The sequence below is a fragment of the Procambarus clarkii genome, chromosome 15 (genome assembly GCF_040958095.1).
Source record: "Procambarus clarkii isolate CNS0578487 chromosome 15, FALCON_Pclarkii_2.0, whole genome shotgun sequence".
In the NCBI taxonomy this organism is placed as follows: domain Eukaryota; kingdom Metazoa; phylum Arthropoda; class Malacostraca; order Decapoda; family Cambaridae; genus Procambarus; species Procambarus clarkii.
This window is the reverse complement of record NC_091164.1, coordinates 33,463,550-33,480,053: the sequence shown is the minus strand read 5'-3', so window position 1 is coordinate 33,480,053 and position 16,504 is coordinate 33,463,550.

Here is a 16,504-nt window from a genome sequence, read left to right as displayed (position 1 = left end):
ATTGAATTTCAAGATAGATAATGATTTTTTTTTTTTTTTTTTTTTTTCTGAAATAATACAATATATTTACAAGACCAATGTACAATATATATAATGTGCAATATATTTACAAGCATATACAAGACCTGGATCAAGAAGACTAACATCTGCGTGATAGCAGTCAGGATTCACTGGCCTCAATGTGGTTGCTAGAACAATAATAACTCTTATGACAAGCACTGTAAAAATACAAATGGTAGTAGACTTAACAATGGCATCTAATTCATAACAAAATAAAGTTGAGAAAAACTATACATTATATATAATGGTAATAATAAGACACATGTGGTAGAAATACTGCAAATGAGTTTTTTTTTTTTTTTTTTTTTTTCAAAACAAACAGAATAACTGCAGAGTGCATTCAATTATAAATTCTGCGGATATCTACACCTAGCTCATCCAGAGCACTATACAACTCTGGCTCTGACTGAAGGTCTGGAACAGATGAAACTTCATGTGACAAACTATCATCTTGAGAGAGATTTTTTTTTTTTTTTTTTTTTTTTTTTCATATCCTCATTAACATCTTGCCAATGGACATGTGGTGAGTGCACGGTTGAAACGAGAGGTCTAGATCTAAGATTATAATTGCTAGTATGGGGTTGCTGAACATCCAGTGGTCTGTCAACCACAGAAGGTGGTGTCTGAGTAGGAGTATCTGTCTGGGTAAGTTCATTGTCATCTTCCTCATCAGTCTCGTCAACAGTCATTTTAGCTAACTTCATGTGGTCTAAATGCTCATTTATATACTCTCCTGTTAACAAGTTCTTAAGTCTGTATTTGTTACCTTTAATAAGCTCGATTACCTTATATGGACCCAAAAATTTCTTAGTTAACTTATACATAGGACCAGACCTGTGTTGGTTAAGTATCATTACTACAGATCCAATAGTTATTTTATTGGGTTTAGCTCGTGCATTCCTTGCTAGAGTGAACTCGGCTGTTGCTTTGGACAGTTGTTCTCGTATTTTCTTGAATACTAGTTGCATTTGTCTACGCTTCACTTGAACAAAATCATCTACGTTATATAAGGGAGTAGGAGGTACGTTAATCAATTCATTAGGGAGGATCTTATCTGTACCATAAAGAATAGCGTGAGGTGTGTCACCAGTAGAAACATTAATTGAAGAATTTATAGCACACTGAATTAAGGGTATAAAATCATCCCAATTGTTGTTATCAAAATTCAGCGTGACTCAAGGCATCTAACACTTTCCTGTTAGTACGTTCAGCTAGTCCATTACTTGCCGGATGATAAGGCATGATGCTACATTTTTTGATGTTATATAAATCACACAAGCTAGTTAGAATACTATTACTGAATTCTGGACCATTATCTGAAAGGATTACTTTAGGCATACTATATCTACAAATTATTTGGTCATGGAATGCGCTGGCTATGGTTTCTGCTGTTTTGTTCGGGATAGGAACTAGTTCGCAAAACCGTGAAAAATTATCGACCATTACAAGCAAATGTTTGTTCCCTTTCTCTGTTTCCGCAAAATTTGTCAATAAATCCATCGATATTCGTTCCCAAGGAGCTTTAGTTGCTGGGTACACCTGAATTGGATTAGGTCCTGAAACATGTCCCTTGTGCTGTAAACAAGTTAAACATCTGTCAACATAATGAGCAATCTCCTTAGCCATTTTTGGCCAAAAATATTTCAATCGACCTTGTTGGAGTGTACGATCCTTTCCTGGATGTGCACTTGCAGGAGCATCATGGATAATTTTTAACACAGTTGGTACCAAGACAGCTGGAACAACTAACTGACAACATTTCCTCGGGGCTGTCCCTAGCTTTACTACTCTACACAGTAAATTGTCCAACATAACTAGTTCTTTCAATGGTACTGGCGGTTTATGAATCGGGCGAGTGTCTTGCTTAGTCAAAAATTTAATGACGGGTGCCCATATGGGCTCTTGTCTTTGTTCTGTTTCTACTACTGTAGCATCTAATGCTGGGTAATTTAACTGAATCGCAGCTACATGTCGAGAAAACGCATCGGCTACAACATTTTGCTTTCCTGGAATATATCCAAATGTGGGATTGAATTCTTGAATTGTGAGCAAATATCTAGCAAACTTTCCAACTGGATTCTTATTTTTGAACAAGGGAATTAATGGTTGGTGATCTGTAAGAACATGAACTGGGTAATTATAAATTGTATCCTTGAAATGTTTAAGTGCCCAGACAACTGCCAAGGCTTCTCGTTCTGTTGCACTATAATTTTTCTCTTCTTTGGATAATGTGCGGCTAGCATAAGCTATTGCGTGATCTCTGTGACCTTCTGTTTGAAGTAATGCAGCACCTAGACCTATGTCACTAGCATCTGTAACCAACGTAAAAGGTTTAGAAAAATCTGGGTACCTAAGGACAGGTGACGAAATCAAGGCTGCTTTGAGTTTTTTGAATGACTGATCCTGGGCCTCTCCCCAAACAAAGGGTTCATCTTTTCTTTGCAACTTGTAAAGCGGAGCGGCTATAATAGAGAATCCAGCAATAAATGAACGATAAAATCCTACAAGACCTGTGAACTGTCTTACGGCTTCTGCGGTACGAGGTGTTGGAAAATCACGGGCAGCAATAATTTTTGATTCATTCAATGTAATACCTGAAGGTGTAACTGTATGACCTAGGAAATTAATCTTTTGCTTTAAAAATGAACATTTTGCAAGCTTTATTTTTAAATTAGCTTCAGCGAGCTTTGCAAGTACTTTTTCAAGGTTCTGGAAATGAGTCTGAACATCTTGCGACATGATTATGAGATCATCAAGGTAAACTAGAAGTGTACTTCCTATCAATCTACGAAATAGATTTGTCATGAGCCGTGAAAAGGTTATTGGACTACTACGCAAACCAAACGGCATTCTTTTGAAATGAAAATGACCATTGGGAGTACTAAAGGCTGTCAATTGTTTACTTTCCTCATCAAGGGGGATTTGCCAGAATCCCTGCAACAAATCTAACGTTGAGAATACTTTGTTTCGACCAATACTTTGCAACAAATCATTGAGAACTGGAAGTGGGAAACGATCAGGTATTGTTACTCTGTTAAGCTTGCAATAATTGATTACAGGTCTCCAAGTCCCATCTCGCTTTGGTACAAGAATCAATGGAGCGTTCCATGGCGAATTACTCGATTCAATTACATCACTCTGTAACATTTCTTCTACAAGTTTATCTGCTTCTGCTCTCTGAGAATGGGGAAGACGGTAAGCTGGTACATAAATAGGCGTAGTTCCTTGTTCAAGGGGAATTTTATGTGTAATGAGAGGAGTGAGACCTAATTTTTCTCCTGGTAGAGCAACAACAGCTCTATTCCTGTTCAAAATTTCCAAAAGCTGAGCCACAGAGTCAGGAAAATCAGTAGGACTGAGGTGTTGCGCTTGCACCTCTGGCTGAGATCCCTGTTCTCCTGGTGTGAGTGTACAAACAGTATGATCCATGGAGACATCATCCACAACTCGCACCGGTAACGAGTAATGGGCAAAATCTACAACATGGGTACCAGACTGGAGATGGATATCGGCATTACTTGTGTTTGCGATAAAAAGTGTGACAGTACCATCCTGCACTGTGTGCCAGGAGGGTTCAACAAATGTACCATTCACTTTACATGTTTCACTTTCCGCAATCACATCCGACAACTCAGGCACTCCCTGAACCTTAACTCTTATTCTGGTGAGAGAATGAGGGTGTAGCACAGTGTCAGTAGCCATGGAACCACTGACTTCAGAGATGGAAGCTGCCAGACGAGCGAGACAACGAGAATCCGTTAGGGCGTCCCCTTCCAGAAAGTCCCGATACTCATTCTCCTTAACAACTGCACAACTACTATGCTTCAATCGAGTGCCTGTTTTCTCGGGTATGCTACCACGACAATGATCTGACAACCCTACGCTAGCAAGGCGGGTGTCAACAAAATTAACGTAATCTGATTGAAGGTTGAACTCGTGGCCCTGTCGATACATGCTACACAAGGGTATGACATGGTCTTTGATACTTATGTTCCAACGATGGGGAAACAATGCAATATTTTCATCAATCATGGTGTACAGACCTAAGAGAATGTCTCCAGGAAAATGAATAATGTCAACAACTAAACATGTTATAGACAATGTGACATCATTGAACTTGAGTGGGAGGTCAATTTCACCCTGAACTTTTACTTTATTTCCTGAAATACCACTTAGAAAAGGTATGTGTGACTGTTTTAAAATAGTAGGGTGCTTACTTTCAATGTCTCTAAGAGCTGAGGGCTTGACAATATTAATTTTTGCACCTGAGTCAAGAAAAACTTTTAAAACTCTACCATGTACAATGGCTGATACAAGGGGACCATCACTTGAGACTGGACAAGTTACTACTTTTGACTTATATTGTCTGGGATATCTGCGTCTTGTTTGTGTCAAATTTACTGTGGATCCGTCAACATCTACAACTGGTCTAGAGTCAGTCAACATCTAGTCAACTGGTCTTAACACGGTAATTATATGTTGCAGTAAGTTATTCCTGACCGGTGCAACACTCACATTACGTAATTCCTGTGTTGCAACATTACAACACGTAATAATATGTTGCAGTACTCACAATACGATATAACTACAGTCAAATACTCACAATACATTATTTCGCAACACTCACAACACGGTGTTGTTGTGTTGCAACACTCACAACACGTTGTTGGTGTGTTGCAACACTCACAACACGTTGTTGGTGTGTTGCAACACTCACAACACGTTGTTGCTGTGTTGCAACACTCACACTACGTTGTTGCTGTGTTGCAAAACTCACAACACGTTGTTGCTGTGTTGCAACACTCACACTACGTTGTTGCTGTGTTGCAACACTCACAACACGTTGTTGCTGTGTTGCAACACTCACAACACGTTGCTGGTGTGTTGCAACACTCACACTACGTTGTTGCTGTGTTGCAACGCTCAAAACACGTTGTTGCTGTGTTGCAACACTCACAACACGTTGTTGCTGTGTTGCAACACTCAAAACACGTTGTTGTTGTGTTGCAACACTCACAACACGTTGTTGCTGTGTTGCAACACTCACACTACGTTGTTGCTGTGTTGCAACACTCACAACACGTTGTTGCTGTGTTGCAACACTCACAACACGTTGTTGCTGTGTTGCAACACTCAAAACACGTTGTTGCTGTGTTGCAACACTCACAACACGTTGTTGCTGTGTTGCAACACTCACAACACGTTGTTGGTGTGTTGCAACACTCACAACACGTTGTTGCTGTGTTGCAACACTCACACTACGTTGTTGGTGTGTTGCAACACTCACAACACGTTGTTGGTGTGTTGCAACACTCACACTACGTTGTTGCTGTGTTGCAACACTCACAACACGTTGTTGCTGTGTTGCAACACTCACAACACGTTGTTGCTGTGTTGCAACACTCACAACACGATGTTGCTGTGTTGCAACACTCACACTACGTTGTTGCTGTGTTGCAACACTCACAACACGTTGTTGCTGTGTTGCAACACTCACAACACGTTGTTGGTGTGTTGCAACACTCACACTACGTTGTTGCTGTGTTGCAACACTCACAACACGTTGTTGCTGTGTTGCAACACTCACACTACGTTGTTGCTGTGTTGCAACACTCACAACACGTTGTTGCTGTGTTGCAACACTCACACTACGTTGTTGCTGTGTTGCAACACTCACAACACGTTGTTGGTGTGTTGCAACACTCACACTACGTTGTTGCTGTGTTGCAACACTCACAACACGTTGTTGGTGTGTTGCAACACTCACACTACGTTGTTTCTGTGTTGCAACACTCACACTACGTTGTTGCTGTGTTGCAACACTCACAACACGTTGTTGCTGAGTTGCAACACTCACACTACGTTGTTGCTGTGTTGCAACACTCACAACACGTTGTTGCTGTGTTGCAACACTCACAACACGTTGTTGCTGTGTTGCAACACTCAAAACACGTTGTTGCTGTGTTGCAACACTCACAACACGATGTTGCTGTGTTGCAACACTCACAACACGATGTTGCTGTGTTGCAACACTCACAACACGTTGTTGGTGTGTTGCAACACTCACAACACGTTGTTGCTGTGTTGCAACACTCACAACACGATGTTGCTGTGTTGCAACACTCAAAACACGATGTTGCTGTGTTGCAACACTCACAACACGTTGTTGCTGTGTTGCAACACTCACAACACGTTGTTGCTGTGTTGCAACACTCACAACACGTTGTTGCTGTGTTGCAACACTCATAACACGTTGTTGCTGTGTTGCAACACTCACAACACGTTGTTGCTGTGTTGCAACACTCACAACACGATGTTGCTGTGTTGCAACACTCACAACACGTTGTTGCTGTGTTGCAACACTCACAACACGTTGTTGGTGTGTTGCAACACTCACAACACGATGTTGCTGTGTTGCAACACTCACAACACGTTGTTGCTGTGTTGCAACACTCAAAACACGTTGTTGCTGTGTTGCAACACTCACAACACGTTGTTGCTGTGTTGCAACACTCACAACACGATGTTGCTGTGTTGCAACACTCACAACACGTTGTTGGTGTGTTGCACCACTCACAAAACGTTGTTGCTGTGTTGCAACACTCACAACACGATGTTGCTGTGTTGCAACACTCACAACACGTTGTTGGTGTGTTGCAACACTCACAACACGTTGTTGGTGTGTTGCAACACTCACAACACGATGTTGCTGTGTTGCAACACTCACAACACGATGTTGCTGTGTTGCAACACTCACAACACGTTGTTGCTGTGTTGCAACACTCACAACACGTTGTTGGTGTGTTGCAACACTCACAACACGATGTTGCTGTGTTGCAACACTCACAACACGTTGTTGGTGTGTTGCAACACTCACAACACGATGTTGCTGTGTTGCAACACTCACACTACGTTGTTGCTGTGTTGCAACACTCACAACACGTTGTTGCTGTGTTGCAACACTCACAACACGTTGTTGGTGTGTTGCAACACTCACAACACGTTGTTGCTGCGTTGCAACACTCACACTACGTTGTTGCTGTGTTGCAACACTCACACTACGTTGTTGCTGTGTTGCAACACTCACAACACGATGTTGCTGTGTTGCAACACTCACAACACGTTGTTGGTGTGTTGCAACACTCACAACACGATGCTGCTGTGTTGCAACACTCACACTACGTTGTTGCTGTGTTGCAACACTCACAACACGTTATTACTGTTTCGAAATACTCTAATAATAATTATAATAATAATAATAATAATAATAAATTACATAAAATATAAAACTTTCTAGAGTTCGCAAATGAAACGTGATTGACTATTTTAAATCTGATTAATTAGATGAAAAATATTGTTGAATTAACGCTAAAGTATTCTGTGGCCAATATATGGAAAAAAAGGGAAGCTCGAATGAACGGTCCCGAGAGTTGGAACTGGTGACCGCGTGAACACCGGGTCCGACCTCCCAGTCTGGCCACGACTCTTCCTGCTTAATGAAGAACTCATCACTCATACATTCATCCACTTCATCATACATCATCAAGTGACTTATGAGGCATGATGGGAGAAAATCAGAATGGGAAAAAATATCTGTGAGGAAGCGAGGTAAGGTAAGGTAAGGTAAGGTAAGGTAAGGTAAGGTAAGGTAAGGTAAGGTAAGGTAAGGTAAGGTAATAATGAGGTGAAAGTACTGTTCTAGTATGATTATATAGCACTTGTTAAGGATATTAGGATGAGCTGGGATATATAAGGACGGACTGAAGGAGCGGTGCCCATCCACTTCCACCATCGGGGATTGTACAAAAATTATCTTATATCCCGCTTAAATCTAAAATAAATTTAAGCAAAATGAAGTAATATAAAGTTCTCACCAATTATTGAAGCTATATCAGCGAAGTTTTGAACATTGTATTTATCCAATTGATATTTTTTGAAAATGTTGTTTATAGGTAAGATGTTCACCATATGTATTCACCTAGACGTGTTTATTTGCGTGTTCACCTAGTGTTCACCTTAATTATAAGGGTTCTTCTTGTTTACAGCTAAAATATTACTTAGACCTAAAGCTGATTTTGTACATTTCAAGAAGTTTTTAATTTTAAAATAATAACACGATAGAAATCCTATCTGTATGATTTGTGTTTCTAGTAATGAATGAATGAGAGCAAATTAAGACAATATCAGTGTATTTGACGTATAGATCAGATATGATTTTTCTTACAGTTGGCGTCAAGTGTTGAAAGCCAAAAACACCAGATGGACAGACAATTGTTTTATAAAGCGTTTTAATTTATGTTTCAAATATTTTCCTTTCATCTACATTAGAAGAGAAACAATAATACTCAGACTTTACACGAATACATACACATGTTGTGAGTGTTGCAACACACAGGAATAATGTCTTGTAAGTGTTGCAACACACAGGAATAATGTCTTGTAAGTGTTGCAACACACAGGAATAATGTCTTGTAAGTGTTGCAACACACAGGAATAATGTCTTGTAAGTGTTGCAACACACAGGAATAATGTCTTGTAAGTGTTGCAACACAAAAAAGCGTGATAAGAGTGTTTCAATACAGAAATGAAGAGTTTTGAGTGTTGCAACACAAGAATGAGGTAAGTGTTGCTCCACGGGAATAATGTGTTGTGGTTGTTGGAACACAGGAATGTTTTGTACAAAAAAACAGACAAAATTTGCTGTGCATTGCAAAACACACAACCCATTATTCCTGCGTTTCAACACTCACAACACGTGATGTCTCTGTTGCATTACTCACAACATGATATTTATGTGTTTAAACACTAACATGGTGTTCCTGTGTTGCAAAGTTACAACTCTCACAACTATTATTTTCATGTTGTTTAACGTTGAATAATTTCACGATATTAATATTTCATTGCTAACATGTAAATAAAAACAATATTGATTCATAGATCGATAAAAGATTATTAAAAATATAACTAAAACGTTCTTAAATTGACGAAGAGAAAGAGATTAAACAAATTGCGTAATTGATTATATAAATCAAAAGTGGTTGAATAATTAATTAAGGTGTTTACACATATAAATATACGCGATTAAATATCTAGAAAAGGGTGATTGCATTAATAAATAATGATTGAACAAATAAATATAATGTGATAAAAAGAGATCATATAAAACTTGCTAGAATTGATAAATAAAACGTGATTAAATACTCAAAATTTTATTAAATTGATGAAAAATAATTTTAGATTAAAACTATGTATTATCTGGGTTATATATGGAAAAAAGGAAGATCAAATTTATATATATGAGTTAGAACTGGTGACCGCGTGAACACCGGGTCCAACTGGTGACCGCGTGAACACCGGGCCCGACCTCCCAGTCTGGCGACGACTCTTCCTGCTTAATGAAGAACTCAACAGTCATACATTCATCCACTTCATCATACATCATCAACTGACAACTGAGGCGAGTGAAGGAGAAAGTCGGGAAGGAAAAGTCTAAGGAAAAGATGTAAGGTAAGGTAATTATGAGGTGAAAGTGCTAGGCCAGTATGCCAATATAGCACTTGGAAGGGACATTAGGATGAGCTGGGATGTGAGGACGGATTAAAGGAACGCTGCCCAAACACTTCCACCTTCGGGGATCGAGCATAAACCTATTTTATTGGCAGCAAATTTATGAATATAAACAAAGGAAACTGTATTCAGTTTTTTTTAATTCTTTAAGGTATGTCAAGGTGATATTACACTTAGCATTTATTTAATAAATTAATACTTTTTGGGATAGGTTGTTTAAAGGCATTGATGTATTCACCTAAATGTGCTCACCTAGATGTGCTCACTTAGATGCGCTCACCTAGATGTGCTCACCTAGATGTGCTCACCTAGATGTGCTCACCTAGATGTGCTCACCTAGATGTGCTCACCTAGATGTGCACACCTAGATGTGCTCACCTGGATGTGCTCACCTAGATGTGTTCACCTAGATGTGTTCACCTAGATGTGCTCACCTAGATGTGCTCACCTAGATGTGCTCACTTAGATGCGCTCACCTAGATGTGCTCACCTAGATGTGCTCACCTAGATGTGCTCACCTAAATGTGCTCACTTAGATGTGCTCACCTAGATGTGCTCACCTGGATGTGCTCACATAGATGTGTTCACCTAGATGTGCTCACCTAGATGTGCTCACCTAGATGTGCTCACCTAGATGTGCTCACCTAGATGTGCTCACCTAGATGTGCTCACCTGGATGTGTTCACCTAAATGTGCTCACCTAGATGTGCTCACCTAGATGTGCTCACCTAGATGTGCTCACCTAGATGTGCTCACTTAGATGTGCTCACCTAAATGTGCTCACCTAGATGTGCTCACCTAGATGTGCTCACCTAGATGTGCTCACCTAAATGTGCTCACCTAGATGGGCTCACCTAGATGTGCACACTTAGATGTGCTCACTTAGATGTGCTCACCTAAATGTGCTCACCTAGATGTGTTCACCTAGATGTGCTCACTTAGATGTGCTCACCTAGATGTGCTCACCTAGTTGTGTTCACCTAGATGTGCTCACTTAGATGTGCTCACCTAGATGTGCTCACCTAGTTGTGTTCACCTAGATGTGCTCACTTAGATGTGCTCACCTAGATGTGCTCACCTAGTTGTGTTCACCTAGATGTGCTCACCTAGATGTGCTCACCTAGATGTGCTCACCTAGATGTGCTCACCTAGTTGTGTTCACCTAGATGTGCTCACTTAGATGTGCTCACCTAGATGTGCTCATCTAGTTGTGTTCACCTAGATGTGCTCACCTAGATGTGCTCACCTAGATGTGCTCACCTAGATGTGCTCACCTAGATGTGCTCACCTAGATGTGCTCATCTAGTTGTGTTCACCTAGATGTGCTCACCTAGATGTGCTCACCTAGATGTGCTCACCTAGATGTGCTCATTTAGATGTGTTCACCTAGCTGTGCTCACCTAGATGTGCTCATTTAGATGTGTTCACCTAGCTGTGCTCACCTAGATGTGCTCATTTAGATGTGTTCACCTAGCTGTGCTCACCTAGATGTGCTAACCTAGATGTGCTCACCTAGATGTGCTCACCTAGATGTGCTCTCCTAGATGTGCTCATTTAGATGTGTTCACCTAGCTGTGCTCACCTAGATGTGCTCACTTTAGTCATCAGCGTTAAGTATTACCGAGAACTATAACAGATTTTTTACTTTTTAATTTGTATTTCTGGAAATGATCACATTGCGAGAATTTTTTGTGTATGATTAGAACAAAAGTAATAACAGTGTATTTAGCGTATAAATATTTGATTTTTATTTGACTTTAGTTCGCTGCAAGTGCTGAAAGATAGAAGCAACACATCGATGGAACTTGACTTTATTGTGTATTAAACTTGTAAGATTTAAATATTCGCCATAAATCTTTAACAAAAAAGTTCTTCAAGTTTTTTCTATATTGAAGACTTTATTTAATAGAATTCTAATTATATTGTCTAACCGGTGAAGTCGTTAAATACCAAGACATTACTTTAGTTCAAAATCCAAATAGAAACAATCCTCATGAACCATGGGGGGAGGAGGATCTTTGACAAGCCGATGGCTTCCACTATCCGTCGAGGACACTAGAGACAGGTAAATTCAGGTACAAGTCTCCCACATTCGTTATTGTGCCTTTATTTGTTAACATATAGCTAGCTCAACCTGTAATTTGTAATTACTTATATTGAAGGGGGAAGCAAGACACTGCTATGTACCTACATTTGTAATGAAAAACATTATTACATTAAAACAATTCCGTAGCAGAGCGTAGTTACGATGTACGGACCTCTGGGTTATGGGCCCAGCACGCTTCCACTGCCCCACTCTGCTGCTCATATTATTTGGATGATACATTTTATACATCTTTTATAATATTATAATTGGTAATATTTTCTTCATAAATAAAAGTATCAGTGTTTCTGCGCAGTAACGCACCAGTATGTACTGATCTTGCGCATGGGATGCGCACATCATGGCTACTGTGCACACCCAGCTGTGTATGACATACATCATAGCACAGCCAGCTGCGTATGACATACATCATAGCACAGCCAGCTGCGTATGACATACATCATAGCACAGCCAGCTGCGTATGACATACATCATAGCACAGCCAGCTGCGTATGACATACATCATAGCACAGCCAGCTGCGTATGACATACATCATATCACAGCCAGCTGCGTATGACATACATCATAGCACAGCCAGCTGCGTATGACATACATCATAGCATGGGTATGTGATCACTGCTGCACACGATGGGTATGGGTTCACTACCACTCATGAACAGGACATGTATTGGAGGCACTAACGCTCACAGGATAGGTATACATGGGGTCTACAGGATAAGTATAGGATCCACTCAGCCCTGGAGGCTGATCTGTCGTGTTTGTTGAGGTCTATAGCAACTCTTCTTGCATGTAAACATTCCAAGCATAAGAATTATATTTAGTGTCTGGACCGAGATTCATCAGTCAGTTACGCAAGTACTTACGAACATGTTATCTCAGTCTTTGGCGACTTTACAACAGTTGATGAGCATAACATTATATAAACATAGAACATGAAAAAGACAAAGGAGAAAAACACATAGCACACAGAACCCAGAACACCATACAGTATACAGAACCCCGTGCAGTATACAGAACAGCGTACAGTATACAGAACCCCGTACAGTATACAGAACAGTGTACAGTATACAGAACAGTGTACAATATACAGAACAGTGTACAATATACAGAACAGTGTACAGTATACAGAACAGTGTACAGTATACAGAACAGTGAACAATATACAGAACAGTGTACAGTATACAGAACAGCATACAGTATACAGAACCCCGTACAGTATACAGAACAGTGTACAATATACAGAACAGTGTACAATATACAGAACAGTATACAGTATACAGAACAGTGTACAGTATACAGAACCCCGTACAGTATACAGAACAGTGTACAATATACAGAACAGTGTACAGTATACAGAACAGTGTACAATATACAGAACAGTGTACAGTATACAGAACAGTATACAGTATACAGAACCCCGTACAGTATACAGAACAGTGTACAGTATACAGAACAGTGTACAGTATACAGAACAGTGTACAGTATACAGAACAGTATACAATATACAGAACAGTGTACAGTATACAGAACAGTGTACAGTATACAGAACAGTGTACAGTATACAGAACAGCATACAGTATACAGAACCCCGTACAGTATACAGAACAGTGTACAATATACAGAACAGTGTACAGTATACAGAACAGTGTAAAGTATACAGAACAGTGTACAATATACAGAACCCCGTACAGTATACAGAACAGTGTACAGTATACAGAACAGTGTACAGTATACAGAACAGTGTACAATATACAGAACAGTGTACAATATACAGAACAGTGTACAATATACAGAACAGTGTACAATATACAGAACAGTGTACAGTATACAGAACAGTGTACAATATACAGAACAGTGTACAGTATACAGAACAGTGTACAATATACAGAACAGTGTACAATATACAGAACAGTGTACAATATACAGAACAGTGTACAGTATACAGAACAGTGTACAGTATACAGAACAGTGTACAATATACAGAACAGTGTACAATATACAGAACAGTGTACAATATACAGAACAGTGTACAATATACAGAACAGTGTACAGTATACAGAACAGTGTACAGTATACAGAACAGTGTACAATATACAGAACAGTGTACAGTATACAGAACAGTGTACAATATACAGAACAGTGTACAATATACAGAACAGTGTACAATATACAGAACAGTGTACAGTATACAGAACAGTGTACAGTATACAGAACAGTGTACAATATACAGAACAGTGTACAATATACAGAACAGTGTACAGTATACAGAACAGTGTACAGTATACAGAACAGTGTACAATATACAGAACCCCGTACAGTATACAGAACAGTGTACAGTATACAGAACCCCGTACAGTATACAGAACAGTGTACAGTATACAGAACAGTGTACAATATACAGAACAGTGTACAATATACAGAACCCCGTACAGTATATAGAACAGTGTACAATATACAGAACCCCGTGCAGTATACAGAACAGTGTACAGTATACAGAACCCCGTACAGTATACAGAACAGTGTACAGTATACAGAACAGTGTACAATATACAGAACAGTGTACAATATACAGAACAGTGTACAGTATACAGAACAGTGTACAATATACAGAACAGTGTACAATATACAGAACAGTGTACAGTATACAGAACAGTGTACAGTATACAGAACAGTGAACAATAAACAGAACAGTGTACAGTATACAGAACAGCATACAGTATACAGAACCCCGTACAGTATACAGAACAGTGTACAATATACAGAACAGTGTACAGTATACAGAACAGCGTACAATATACAGAACAGTGTACAGTATACAGAACAGTGTACAGTATACAGAACAGTGTACAATATACAGAACAGTGTACAATATACAGAACAGTATACAGTATACAGAACAGTGTACAGTATACAGAACCCCGTACAGTATACAGAACAGTGTACAGTATACAGAACTGTACAATATACAGAACAGTATACAGTATACAGAACAGTGTACAATATACAGAACAGTGTACAGTATACAGAACAGCATACAGTATACAGAACAGTGTACAGTATACAGAACAGTGTACAGTATACAGAACAGTGTACAGTATACAGAACAGTGTACAGTATACAGAACAGTGTACAATATACAGAACAGTGTACAGTATACAGAACAGTGTACAGTATACAGAACAGTGTACAATATACAGAACAGTGTACAGTATACAGAACAGTGTACAGTATACAGAACAGTGTACAGTATACAGAACCCCGTACAGTATACAGAACAGCATACAGTATGCAGAACTCCGTACAGTATACAGAACAGTGTACAATATACAGAACAGTGTACAGTATACAGAACAGTGTACAATATACAGAACAGTGTACAATATACATAACAGTATACAGAACAGTGTACAATATTCAGAACAGTGTACAGTATACAGAACAGTGTACAGTATACAGAACAGTGTACAGTATACAGAACAGTGTACAATATACAGAACCCCGTACAGTATACAGAACAGTGTACAATATACAGAACCCCGTACAGTATACAGAACAGTGTACAGTATACAGAACCCCGTACAGTATACAGAACAGTGTACAGTATACAGAACAGTGTACAATATACAGAACAGTGTACAATATACAGAACAGTGTACACTATACAGAACAGTGTACAGTATACAGAACAGTGTACAGTATACAGAACAGTGTACAATATACAGAACCCCGTACAGTATACAGAACAGTGTACAGTATACAGAACCCCGTACAGTATACAGAACAGTGTACAGTATACAGAACAGTGTACAATATACAGAACAGTGTACAATATACAGAACAGTGTACAATATACAGAACAGTGTACAATATACAGAACAGTGTACAATATACAGAACAGTGTACAGTATACAGAACAGTGTACAGTATACAGAACAGTGTACAATATACAGAACCCCGTACAGTATACAGAACAGTGTACAGTATACAGAACCCCGTACAGTATACAAAACAGTGTACAGTATACAGAACAGTGTACAATATACAGAACAGTGTACAATATACAGAACAGTGTACAATATACAGAACAGTGTACAGTATACAGAACAGTGTACAATATACAGAACAGTGTACAATATACAGAACAGTGTACAATATACAGAACAGTGTACAGTATACAGAACAGTGTACAGTATACAGAACAGTGTACAATATACAGAACCCTGTACAGTATACAGAACAGTGTACAATATACAGAACCCCGTACAGTATACAGAACAGTGTACAGTATACAGAACCCCGTACAGTATACAGAACAGTGTACAGTATACAGAACAGTATACAATATACAGAACAGTGTACAATATACAGAACAGTGTACACTATACAGAACAGTGTACAGTATACAGAACAGTGTACAGTATACAGAACAGTGTACAATATACAGAACCCCGTACAGTATACAGAACAGTGTACAGTATACAGAACCCCGTACAGTATACAGAACAGTGTACAGTATACAGAACAGTGTACAATATACAGAACAGTGTACAATATACAGAACAGTGTACAATATACAGAACAGTGTACAATATACAGAACAGTGTACAATATACAGAACAGTGTACAGTATACAGAACAGTGTACAGTATACAGAACAGTGTACAATATACAGAACCCCGTACAGTATACAGAACAGTGTACAGTATACAGAACCCCGTACAGTATACAAAACAGTGTACAGTATACAGAACAGTGTACAATATACAGAACAG